Genomic DNA, 11,385 nt, shown 5'->3' on the forward strand with positions numbered 1-11,385 from the left:
TAGAGTAATTATAGGTTTACATTATACTATAAATGTAAAACTTTGCACAATGTAAACTATATATATAGCCAAACTTAATTGTAGTTCTAAAACTAGAACTTTTGATAAAAAAATATTAACATAACTACATATTTAAAAAATATAACTGTTGGATTGCATGTTCTTTATGTTTTTAACACATGTCAAATGTCATGCCAATCCGATATTATTTATTATTCAATCTATAAACTTATTTTTTATGTATAATTTTATACTATAAAAACTTGAAATTTATTCATTTTATTAAAAACATAGTTATTAATCTTTAATCTTCCGAAATTTTTGCAAGCATATAGGATATAAAAATAAAATGTAATCCAATAGTAGATTTTTCAATATTTACATCCGAATAAAAAAATATTAAGTGGACTTGTAGTTTTAGGCTACAACCAAGCTTGTAACCAAACTTTGTCATATACATATACATATATATATATATATATATATATATTTTTTTTTTTTTAATTTAGAAAATTGATTGCAAAATTACTTCGCATCTGAATGTGATTCTGGGAACAATACCATATTCTTCCAATCATGATATATGGGTAAACACTTGAATCATAACTTTTTGAATAAGTTCATGAACCAAAGTACAAATGCAAAGTTAAATAATGTTGTATATATAGGTATATATGGATAGGTTGTAATAATGATAATTGAGTTTGGAGAATATTGTTTCATAAAATGAAAATTGAAGTTTTGAAATTTTCTAAGTGAAATTCGAACTAAAGGGTTTTTGATCGGTCAAAGCTTTTGCTTGATCAATCGAAATGATGAAGAAAATAATCCTGGAGTCTCTGGATGATTCGATCGCTATTTGATTCCAATTCGATCGATCGAAAAGAGCATTCAATCGATTGAAAGGAACTCTCAACCGATCGAGACTCGTAAAACTGAATTTTCTACAGAATTTTTTAGAAATTGTTGTGAATGTTTGAAAAGGTCTCAAGCATTGTAAATAGTTTTATGAAATATTTTAACTCTCCATATGTGCCTTTTAGTAAAACATAACCCTATGAGTATAATAGTGGCTTATGTTCACTTGAAATCCTATGGTCATTCTCCAAAATCGTTATCTATAGAAGCCAACAATTTGATTGTATTCTAGGGACAAATTTGCTATAACCCTTTAGTAATATTAGTATAGGGCAAATATTGTCTAAGAAAAACGATATTGTGTCTCCAAGTTATCTATTTTTGTATTGACATTATTTTTCTATCATTACTTTGTGTAATATCCCAACAAATAAAACACAAAGAGAGCAACAATTACATTGTTTACTACGAAGAGATATTTGTTTTTTGTGATAGTCAACAAAGGATTTTATAAACCAGGATAGGAGAATACAATATTAGCTAGCAAGAGACTGCTCCTGCTGTAACACATCAGCAAAATTGCAATAGCCAATAAGTTGGTTATAATTTTTTTTGATTTTGAATTTAGCAGAATTAAGAATTGGTCATAATTTATTTCGGTAATAAGGAAACTTCGTTAAAAATATCGAAACTAGCCTCCATCAAAGGGAACACAGTGTTCATATAGTCCTAAGTTGGTCATAATATAACCAACCCAAGCCCACTAACATTATATATAAAATTACATATATATTTTTGTATTATTTGTATGTTTGTTTATTATATATTCTTGCATTTGCTATTGTTGATTTGAAACCTATTTGTGCTATATGCACTACAAAGACCCCTTGATCTTCATCATATCAAACGTACATTGACATTGATATATGTATTAATTCTTCTCTGACACTTGTGGATGTTGGAAGTTACTACAATAGTTTTATTTTATTTTGAAAAATGTTAACAGATGTCTTTAGAGTAATGGTTAACAATTCATTTTAAGAAAGTTTTTATGGGAAAGAAAAAAAATTAATGTTTTGACAACTTTTTCTATTTCTCATAAAAATTGTATCAAAACTTTCTTAAAATAAATTGCTAATTATTGCCTTAAGGACATCCGTTAACATAACCCTTTTTTTTTATAGGGAAATGCTAACAAGTGCCCTTAAGGCATTGGTTAACAATCCATTTTAGGAACTTTTTAACATTACTTTTATAGGAAATTAAAAAAGCTATTAATATATTAATTTTTTTCCCATAAAAACTTTCTTTAATTGGATTATTAACCAATGTCCTAAGAATACTTGTTAGCATGACCTTTTTTTATAAGGCAGTAGTTTTATTAAGAGTAATGCTAGGGACACTAAATTTGGCACAACTTTGTGCCACAATTCGCCACCTGACAAGTTGTGATTGGTAAGAGTGTGATAGACAACTCGCCATGTAACGAATTGTGACACAAACTTGTGCCAAATTCAGTATCCCATTTAGTATCCCTAGCATTATTCTTTTATTAATTATGCTTTGTAATATTCTTGGGATTGGGAAAATGTTAGGGCTTCAACACTTTTGTAGGTATAGCCGTACAGGGTTTCTTCTTGGCACTTGAATAACATTGATCAAATTAACATTTATACCGATGTTTCCAATTATGGAATTGAAATTTTCTTGTAAGTTTCAATAGCTAGCACAAATTCATCATTCTTATTATTTAACTTGTTAGTTCTATCCTTCTAAAAAAAAAAAAAAAAAAAAAAAAACCTTGTTATTTCTCTATATGAATGGTTTATATATTTTTTTCAGTCATAATTGATTCAGACAAGGAGGTTTTTTATAAGTATCATTAAGCTTACTCCTAATGCTATCTCATTATTATGTCGGAATTTCTAGGATGTAAAGGTCATTTATAAGACCCACAAATAATATAGAAGATGAGTAGTGGAGAGGATAAAATCAAAACAGACGGATCTGTTCTCTGAGACATTACCACACACAACCGTGGTAAGTAAGTGGACTATAGAGTATAGACAAAATGACAGAAGTAGAAAAAGGTAGATGGACGGGCCATCCATAGTGGACGGGTTCAAGTTAAACGGATGCAAGGGAGATGAGTAGTCGAGCCACGTGGCATCTACATGGCCTAGGTGGTCTCCAAGAAACCTTAAATGGAAATATCTTGCGCCCAATGACTAATGCTAATCAATGAAATCTTTGTATGGCAAGAATCCCATGAAATACATGTATGTATGGAAATCTTCCCCAAAAGGAAACACCTTCTCCACCAAGAAAACCAAGGTCGACTCTACACTACTATAAAAACCCAAAACCCCTAGAAACCAAGGTACGCATAATTTACCCAAGTTCTGGCACTCTAGAGTTGTGAAAATTCTCTAACTTAACCTTCAAAGGGTCTTCGGCCGGTACCACACTGGTACTCTCTGTAGGGTTTTTCTTCTTCATTGTTGTGCAGGTTTTGTCTAGAGCACGTGAGGATTGTGCGGCTTACTGACGATTTTCAACATCATCTAGTAGAATATTTATAATTTATGTGAAAATCAATCTTTGCTTGTAAGAGGTCCCAGTTTACTTGTTTTCCATATTTCTCTCTATTGTCGCAATATTCCTTGAGGGAGAAGAGGTCTAGCTTGCGGCTAAGGGAGTCATATCATATGCTAAGTTAAGTTAAGCATGATACCCTGTTGGAAAGCCATGCTATATATATATATATATATATATATATATATTAACCCCGTCTTCAAGTTTTGATCTCTTATCTTCATCATAATTTCAATTTGCACTAGTAAGTCAATCCCTTTATTTTAGTTAGTGCTCAGACTACCTGTGCATGCTTTGTCAAGATGCTTCTAAATTGGAGTGATGAGTTGGGAAAATCTTCTAAAAAGTGCCATTGTATATATGATAAAATTTTTGTTTTCTTCTTTTTTAATTCACCTCTCATCTTTTGCTTATAAATGTAGTATATTGGGGAAAGTCGCAGTCTTTGTATATAATAATATGTTGACCTTTTGAGGTGTAAACGTTGGCCACAGATTTTTGTAAGTGTGAACGACTCACCAGTATTGAAGAGGAAGCTTCATGCACCAACACAAATGTCATGAATCTCATAATTTTGTCCACTATGTTACACCTAAGTTTTAAATGGTATCTGCTCAGGAAATTCTTCTATACATGATTTTCTATAAATAAGTGATTATGTTCAGTATATTCTTCATCAAAATTTTCTTAACCATCTTAAAAATATGCTTCTCATAGCCACAGTGGTGCTTTTTCTGATGATGATCATTCCTGCATATCAGACTAGGAGAATCCTCTATAGAGAAGAACAAAATTTTACGATGAAAAACCAGTTGTTAGGGTCAGTACTGCAAACACCTCTTCTTCCCTCTATGACCAACGGGGGCACCTGCATCCCCTAGTCTTGATGAATATAAATATATATATATATATATATATATGTGTGTGTGTGTGTGTTTGTAGACCGTTTCTTTATCTATAATATGTATGTGTGTGTATAGACCATTTCTTTACCTATATACTATAGTAGACGATTGGTGTATATATACACACACACACACACACATATCTCGCATTCATGGAGTGTGCTAGTGTGATACTGGCTAAGAACCTCGCGAGAATCCCAATGAACTTTTAAAAAGTCTAAGTTAGGGTTTTTCACTTATAACTTTAAAAGTCTGGAATTTATATAGGGGTTTGGACTTGACCATGCTCACATGAAATTAGTCACTCCTATTATGGGAAGCATAATACGGGCGTGGGGTTAATGGCAACAGGATCCTCAAAGTTCACTTCCATACTCGGAAGATATGGGTTGGTGGAAAAATTTTCAGGCATGGTGCTCTGGACAAGAGGAGGGAAATTGTAAGGGAATTGTTCCTAATATTTGGATGGGGAAGACATCTCAGGACAAGAGGACGTCTGGACAGATGAGAGGGCCTCTTCCATGCAGGTGATGGTCTTTGGATGGAAAACAGTCGCCCAGGTTGAATTGTTCCTCATCAAGATCAATTAATATACACTACAAAAAACAAGGGCTATAGCCGTGTTTCTAAAATGTGGCTATAGACCCTCAAAACGCAGCTATAGCCCCATTTGGTCTATAGCTGTGTTTTCTATAGCTGCGTTTACATGCGCGGCCTATTCGTCGCAACTATAGGGTCCAACAGGTATATAGCCGCGTTTTTTTAAACACGACTATAGTTCCTCCTTTTAAAAATAAAAATTTACTCAACTGGATCTATAGCTGCATTTTTAAATGCGACTATAAACCCTATAAAAAAATGCGGCTAAAAACACCTACAAATGCGGCTATAGACTTAACCTATAGCTGCATTTTTTGTAAACACAACTAAAAACAAATGCGGCTATAGCCTGCGTTTGCGTTTTTTATAGTGATATATATATATATATATATATATATGATGGATAATATATGTATGTTTTTGAAAATGTGAATTTGGGTTTACCTTTGATTCTGGGTGTAAGTGCATCTTGTAGACCATATGTGTATATGTTAAAGTTTGGTCTTGCCTGGTAAAACGTTTCACCCATTAGTGGCAGTATACATAATGAATACCTTGATTAAGAGATGAAATACGAGCCAGAATTGGTGGCCTCTAGCTTCATATCATCAACAGGAGCATCAATAAGTGTCAAATTGGGTGTAGCTTATTTTCGTTAACTTATTTGTACAATATTTATGAAAAGATATAATTCTTATGTTAAATGTGTGACATAAAACTTAAAGCTAGTTTGTTTCTAGAAAAAAAAAAATAGCATATATGCAAAACCTTAGGAGCTTATGTATGTCCCGTAGTACTAGATCCAACAACCTCTTAATCAATAGATCAATCAACCAATTGCAAAGCACGTTGTCATTCCATACCGGATCCATATCCAAGGTGCAATGGTAAATCAATGTTTGAGATTAAAAATTAAAAAATATACTTTAAAGTTATGTTTGGTAGAAGAGAATGGGGAAGAAAAAGAAAAGAAGAGGAGAAAAAGGAAATAAAAATCCTTTATTTAGTTAAGATGGATTAGGGTGAAGAAAAGGAAAATGTTGAATATACCAATAAGTTAGATTTCCTTCCATCACTATCTTACAAACCAAACAAGTGAAAGGAAAATTTTTATCCATTTTCTTCCCTTTGCTCTCTGCTCTCTTCCATCATTTTCTTTCCCTTTTATCTCCCTTGTTTTGCCAAACATAGTGTAAAACTTACTCTTTGGATCCAAAAACTTTTTAATTTTTCACTTTTTAACATTTCTATTTTCCCCCCTATTTTAACTTTTATATCTCATAATACATGGTAATTACATAATTCAATAATTGCATCGGATCCAAATCTTATCTCAACAATGTTGAAACCTCTTTATCAATAGATTAATCGACATGAATTAACCAAACATTTTTATCGAAAATTAAAAACTGAAAATTTTCAAGAAAACAAAGCCATAAAGCATTGCCCGGCAACAAAATAAACACAACAAAACCATCAAACCTGTCAACACATAAAATTCATCATCTACATATCGAAGTTAGGTAATAGGCTGTAACACACGAACACGCACACAAATATCTAATTATATAGAACGAGTACTACTTACCAAAATGGAAAATATTTTTTGATACTTGTTATTGTATATTTCATATATACAATATCTATAATTTTTTATGTGCGATATATACATTTTTTTATTGATATTCACATTTAAAATGTAAAATGGTGATGTGTAGAGATGATATACATACAAAAGCCTTATAATTCTTTTAGCAATAGCAACAACCACAAAAGTATTATAATTATAGTTCTGCATTGATTATGATAAGGTTTTAGTTTTTGATTACTCCAGGTTGTCTCAAATTCTTGGTTTTTTATTGCATTTTGGGGTAACCCAAAATTTAATCTTCTTTGAAAAGTTAATAAATAAAATCCCTAAATTGACCCTTTCCTTATTTAAAAATTCAACACTATTCTTTCTCTAGATTTAAAATAATGTGAGTAGTTTTGAAACCTTTTACATTTTTTACTAAATGACAAATTATTAAATGATATTCCTTTAAAAAGTTAAAATTTTTAATTTTGACCAAAAATTTGAAACATAAGGAATTTAATCAGCCAATTTTTTTTTTTTTTTTTTTGGGAATTGCAAAAAGTTCAATTAAATGAGTATTTTTTTTATATTACTTTTCATAAGTGTTCATTTTTTTTTCTTTTTTCTTTTTTTTTCTAATAACCTAGACTTTCCATAAGTGTTCTTTAATGAGTTTTGTCCACTCATTAACATATTTCTATTAAGATTAATAATTATCACACATTTATCAATGTTTAATATATTTCTATTATGAATAATAATTACTTCCTCTGTCCCAATTTGTTTGCCTTATATGAAAAATCAAACTTTTTAAGAAAGCATCATTTATTGTCTTGTCTACCTTATAAAAATGTATAAGTTTACAAAATTACCCTTAAATAAATTTATTAGCTTTTTTTTTTTTTTTTTTAAAGAGTTATTCTTAATGAGACAACTAAAAAAGTGCCCCAATTAGATTGATTTTTTTTTTAAATATTTGTTAGTTTTCTTTTCAAATAGTTTTGAAAATAAAATAAGGGTATAATAGAAACATTAGTAAATTAATAATTTTTACTTTTAGAAATAGGACAATATTTTGAGATACCTCAAAATAAAATAGAGAACAAACAAATTAAGACCAAAGAAGTAGCATTTATCACACACTTGTCAACGATATCGATGGTGTAACAACATTTTACCTCTTATAATTAGTGCAACTTTTTTATTAGTTTCTGTTGGTATCTAGTGCACAAGGACAAGGAATCGGTGAAAAAAAATAAAAATAAAAAAAATAAATAAATAAAAAAATCATACTCCGGGCAGGGAAGCACAGAAAGTTAAGCAATAGCACTAAACTTGTTGCCTGTCGCCTTTTAAAAGTCAATTCCTGCCTGATTGTCTTCAAGGTTTAAATGCGATTATACGTGTTGCACTTGCTCGGTACCTGACTTATTCGTCCAAAGAAGCTACTTTCATTTCTACTTTTTGTCTCTTTTATAATAAAAAAATAAAATATTAACCAGTACCCTTAACATAAATGGTTAATAAATTAAATTTAAAAAGTTTTAATATTACTTTTATAAAAAAAAATATAATAAACTATAAAAAAATAATTGCTTCATAATTTTTTTCATAAAATATTTTTAAAAATAATTCATAAATCAATTCCCTTATTTCCCAAAAATAAATAAAGAAGCTAAGTATAAGAAAGCAAAATAAATTATAATATATTTCATATAGAACAAGTACTTCTTAACTTGTCCCACAAAAGTATTTCTGAGAAAGTGCTTTTCTGATGGGTAACCCAAGCACATTGTTTAAAAATTGAAAATTAAAACTTGTCGACAAAGAAACTTGCAGGCATGCATGCATGATCGTTTTTTGCAACTGAAATTTCAAGCATTTTTGCACATTAACCAACTTGGACACTTTCTCGGCATTATGCCGCAAATGTTGACTCTCATGAGTCTCATCTGTTGCAAGTTGCAACTCTTGTTCATGCCAATCCCTCCTTAATATCCATGGAAATTGAGTTCGAATTGCATGGCACCTACAATTTTGTTTCGAAACAATTTCCATGATAATTCACTCACGAAGTTTCTCAGTATGTTTGAAACGTCCACAGCACGGTCCGCGTTTCTGTTCTTTAGTCCCCTATTATTCCTAGGCATTGATCTTAAACTCTCTCTTTAACTTGCAGAAATTAATAGATGGCGCTTCTAACTATACTTCTCAAAGTCACAGCAGTGCTGGTATTTCTTCTCCTGTGCTTTCCTGCACAAGAGGCTAGGACAATCCCAACAACAAAACCAAAATAAGATGTACAATTACAAGGACAAGTTGTTTGGAGCAGTACAGCAACGTGAAGCCCCTCCAAATGTGCCCAATATTCCAACAAAAATGACCGGAGATATCCCTTCGAATTCTTCAATGATTAGCCAAAAGGCCTTATTTCTTTATTTCAGTTATTTGTCACTGATCACATTAATGTCTCTCCGTCGCTACGCCAGCTTCTTAGTTCTCCTTTCATTCCATCCGTTCCTAATCCGGGCGCCAATTTTATCCTTCAATGAATCACCGTGCTCCTCCTTTGCTAAGCTCAAAGCAAAAAAGTACTCCATCTTCCTCTATGCCCAAGGGGATCAAGATCCTCCATCCCTTATTATGTTTTAACAAATGTCAAATTAAAAGACGGGTGCTTACAAAGTTTTTTAAACAACTGACTATTTTTCAATTATTCTTCCGAATGTGTATTGTACTATCATGTCCCATCATAATTTAAGCTACATTGTTAATCTTTTTTTTTTCTTTTATTATTTTAATTTTCATTAGAAGAAACATTGTAATTTGTAAAGCATAAAAAGAAGTAGAAAATTAAAATATGGAGGCCAAGAGGGATTGTAGTACGTTTAGGGTCAACAAAGGCTAAGAAATTTCGCTTGCAACTTGCGTGCTAGATTGTTGAATAAGTTACTTTTTTTTATTTTTTTATTATGAGTGAATAAGTTACTTTATTTATTAATTTAAGTGAATTTCAAATGTACATGGAATTGCTTTTCCGTTGATAGTTTATGATTAATGTGACTTTATTGAGTATGGATGATAATCTTCAAGCTTTTTAGATTCATGAATCTTATACGATTATGGTTTTTTTTTTTTTCCACTTGGGAATACTTTATGTTTAGTGCTGAGAACTTTATTAGTGCACGTGTGCATTCAAAACTATATAGGATTTTTTTTATTTTTTATTATTAGTTTAGTTGAAACTTGTAACTTGTAACTTGTGTTCATTTTTTCGAGGGTAGATATCGAGTTGGAATTCGCAAATCCGTTTAATGTTAACAATATATTATTCCAAAAGTGAACTAATTAAACTGCATCATACTGCTATTGAAGAGCAGAAACGGATTCATTATTACGTCTCTATTTTTCTGTTTTAACCAAAATTGGCACATACAATATAAATTCATGCAATATCACATTTTTAGTGCAACCGTGTAGAAAGTTATACACTTGTCGCGGCGCACACTTTAAAGCTAATTCCCATTTTTATACCTTTTTGTCTTGTTCGTTTTTTAAGAGATAGAAAATTATACTAAGAGAAAGAAAAAAAAATGTGACAAATGAAACCACGAAAGTCTCATTTATAACATAATAGAGTCACACTATATCTAAATCTTCACAACACATTCATATATCAAAACCTAAAAATTGGAAATAAGAGAAGAAATCATAAGTTTATATATCTTTGAGTTGACAAATATATAGCTCCTTCACCATCAAAACAAGTTTTAGTACAATCTATCAATTCTTAAGCTACATTGCTAACAACCCATTTGTCAGAGTTCTAATTATAGACATGTTAAATATAAACTATTGAAAATATGCCAGAGATCCAAAAATTGGTCATTTGGTTACATCATTGATTCAGGTAAAAATAAATAATTAAATAAAGAACTACAAAGAGAAGAACAAAGAATTAATCTGTGCAAGACTATAAAAGAGAAGAAAAAGAATCTGTCCAAGACCAGAACAATCTCATAGACAAAAGATTTTACTCCATGCTTCATCCGGTTGTGTGGGATCAGAAATTAATGCAATAATTAATGCAACAATATCTCCATCAGTATCAACATCAGCAATAGAGTTAGATTTGGATTGACTGCATACTTCAACCAGGGGTGGTAGATCAGAAAAGATTTGACTTAATGCTTCATCTAGGAATGTGCATGGGATCAGCTATCCATGCAGCAAACTCTTCATCCGTATAAGCATTAGCATCATCAGAACCAGCATCCAACCGTCTTTTTCTGTGTTCTTGGGCTTGGGCATCTTCTTGTCCATGTGACATCACAGCAGTTGAATTGAAGGTTGAGGCCTCTTCAGCGGCAGCAGCAGTAGAAGAAAAACATCCAGCGACCCATGCAGCAAACTCTTCATCATCAGCACTAGGCATCTCAGGCTCAGGCTCAAGGTGCAACCTTTTTCTGTGTTCAAGTGACAGAAAAAGGTTGAAGTTTATAATTACTTTAAACTTCAGCAGCAGCAGTATTGAGAACTCTTCAGCAGCAGCAGTAGAATATAAAGCTCTTTTGAGACCTGTTCCATTGGCCTCCTCATAAACTGACCCCGACCCTTTATTTTGTTTGTAGATGACACAGAGGACTGTGTTGATTCTTTCAAATTCTTGAATTGCCAGAGAGAACTCATGCATTATCCAATTAGTCTTATTGAATTTTCCAGAATGAAGGTCCTTAGCTTTAAAAGAGAGCATCCTGTCGATCCCAATAAGATTTCCCTAAGAATCAAGGATTTCTTTGGGCTTGCTTTTTTCAAGCCAGGTTCCACAAGAGGCAACCCTGCACACGATTT

The sequence above is a fragment of the Quercus robur genome, chromosome 7, assembly GCF_932294415.1.
Source record: "Quercus robur chromosome 7, dhQueRobu3.1, whole genome shotgun sequence".
In the NCBI taxonomy this organism is placed as follows: Eukaryota; Viridiplantae; Streptophyta; class Magnoliopsida; order Fagales; family Fagaceae; genus Quercus; species Quercus robur.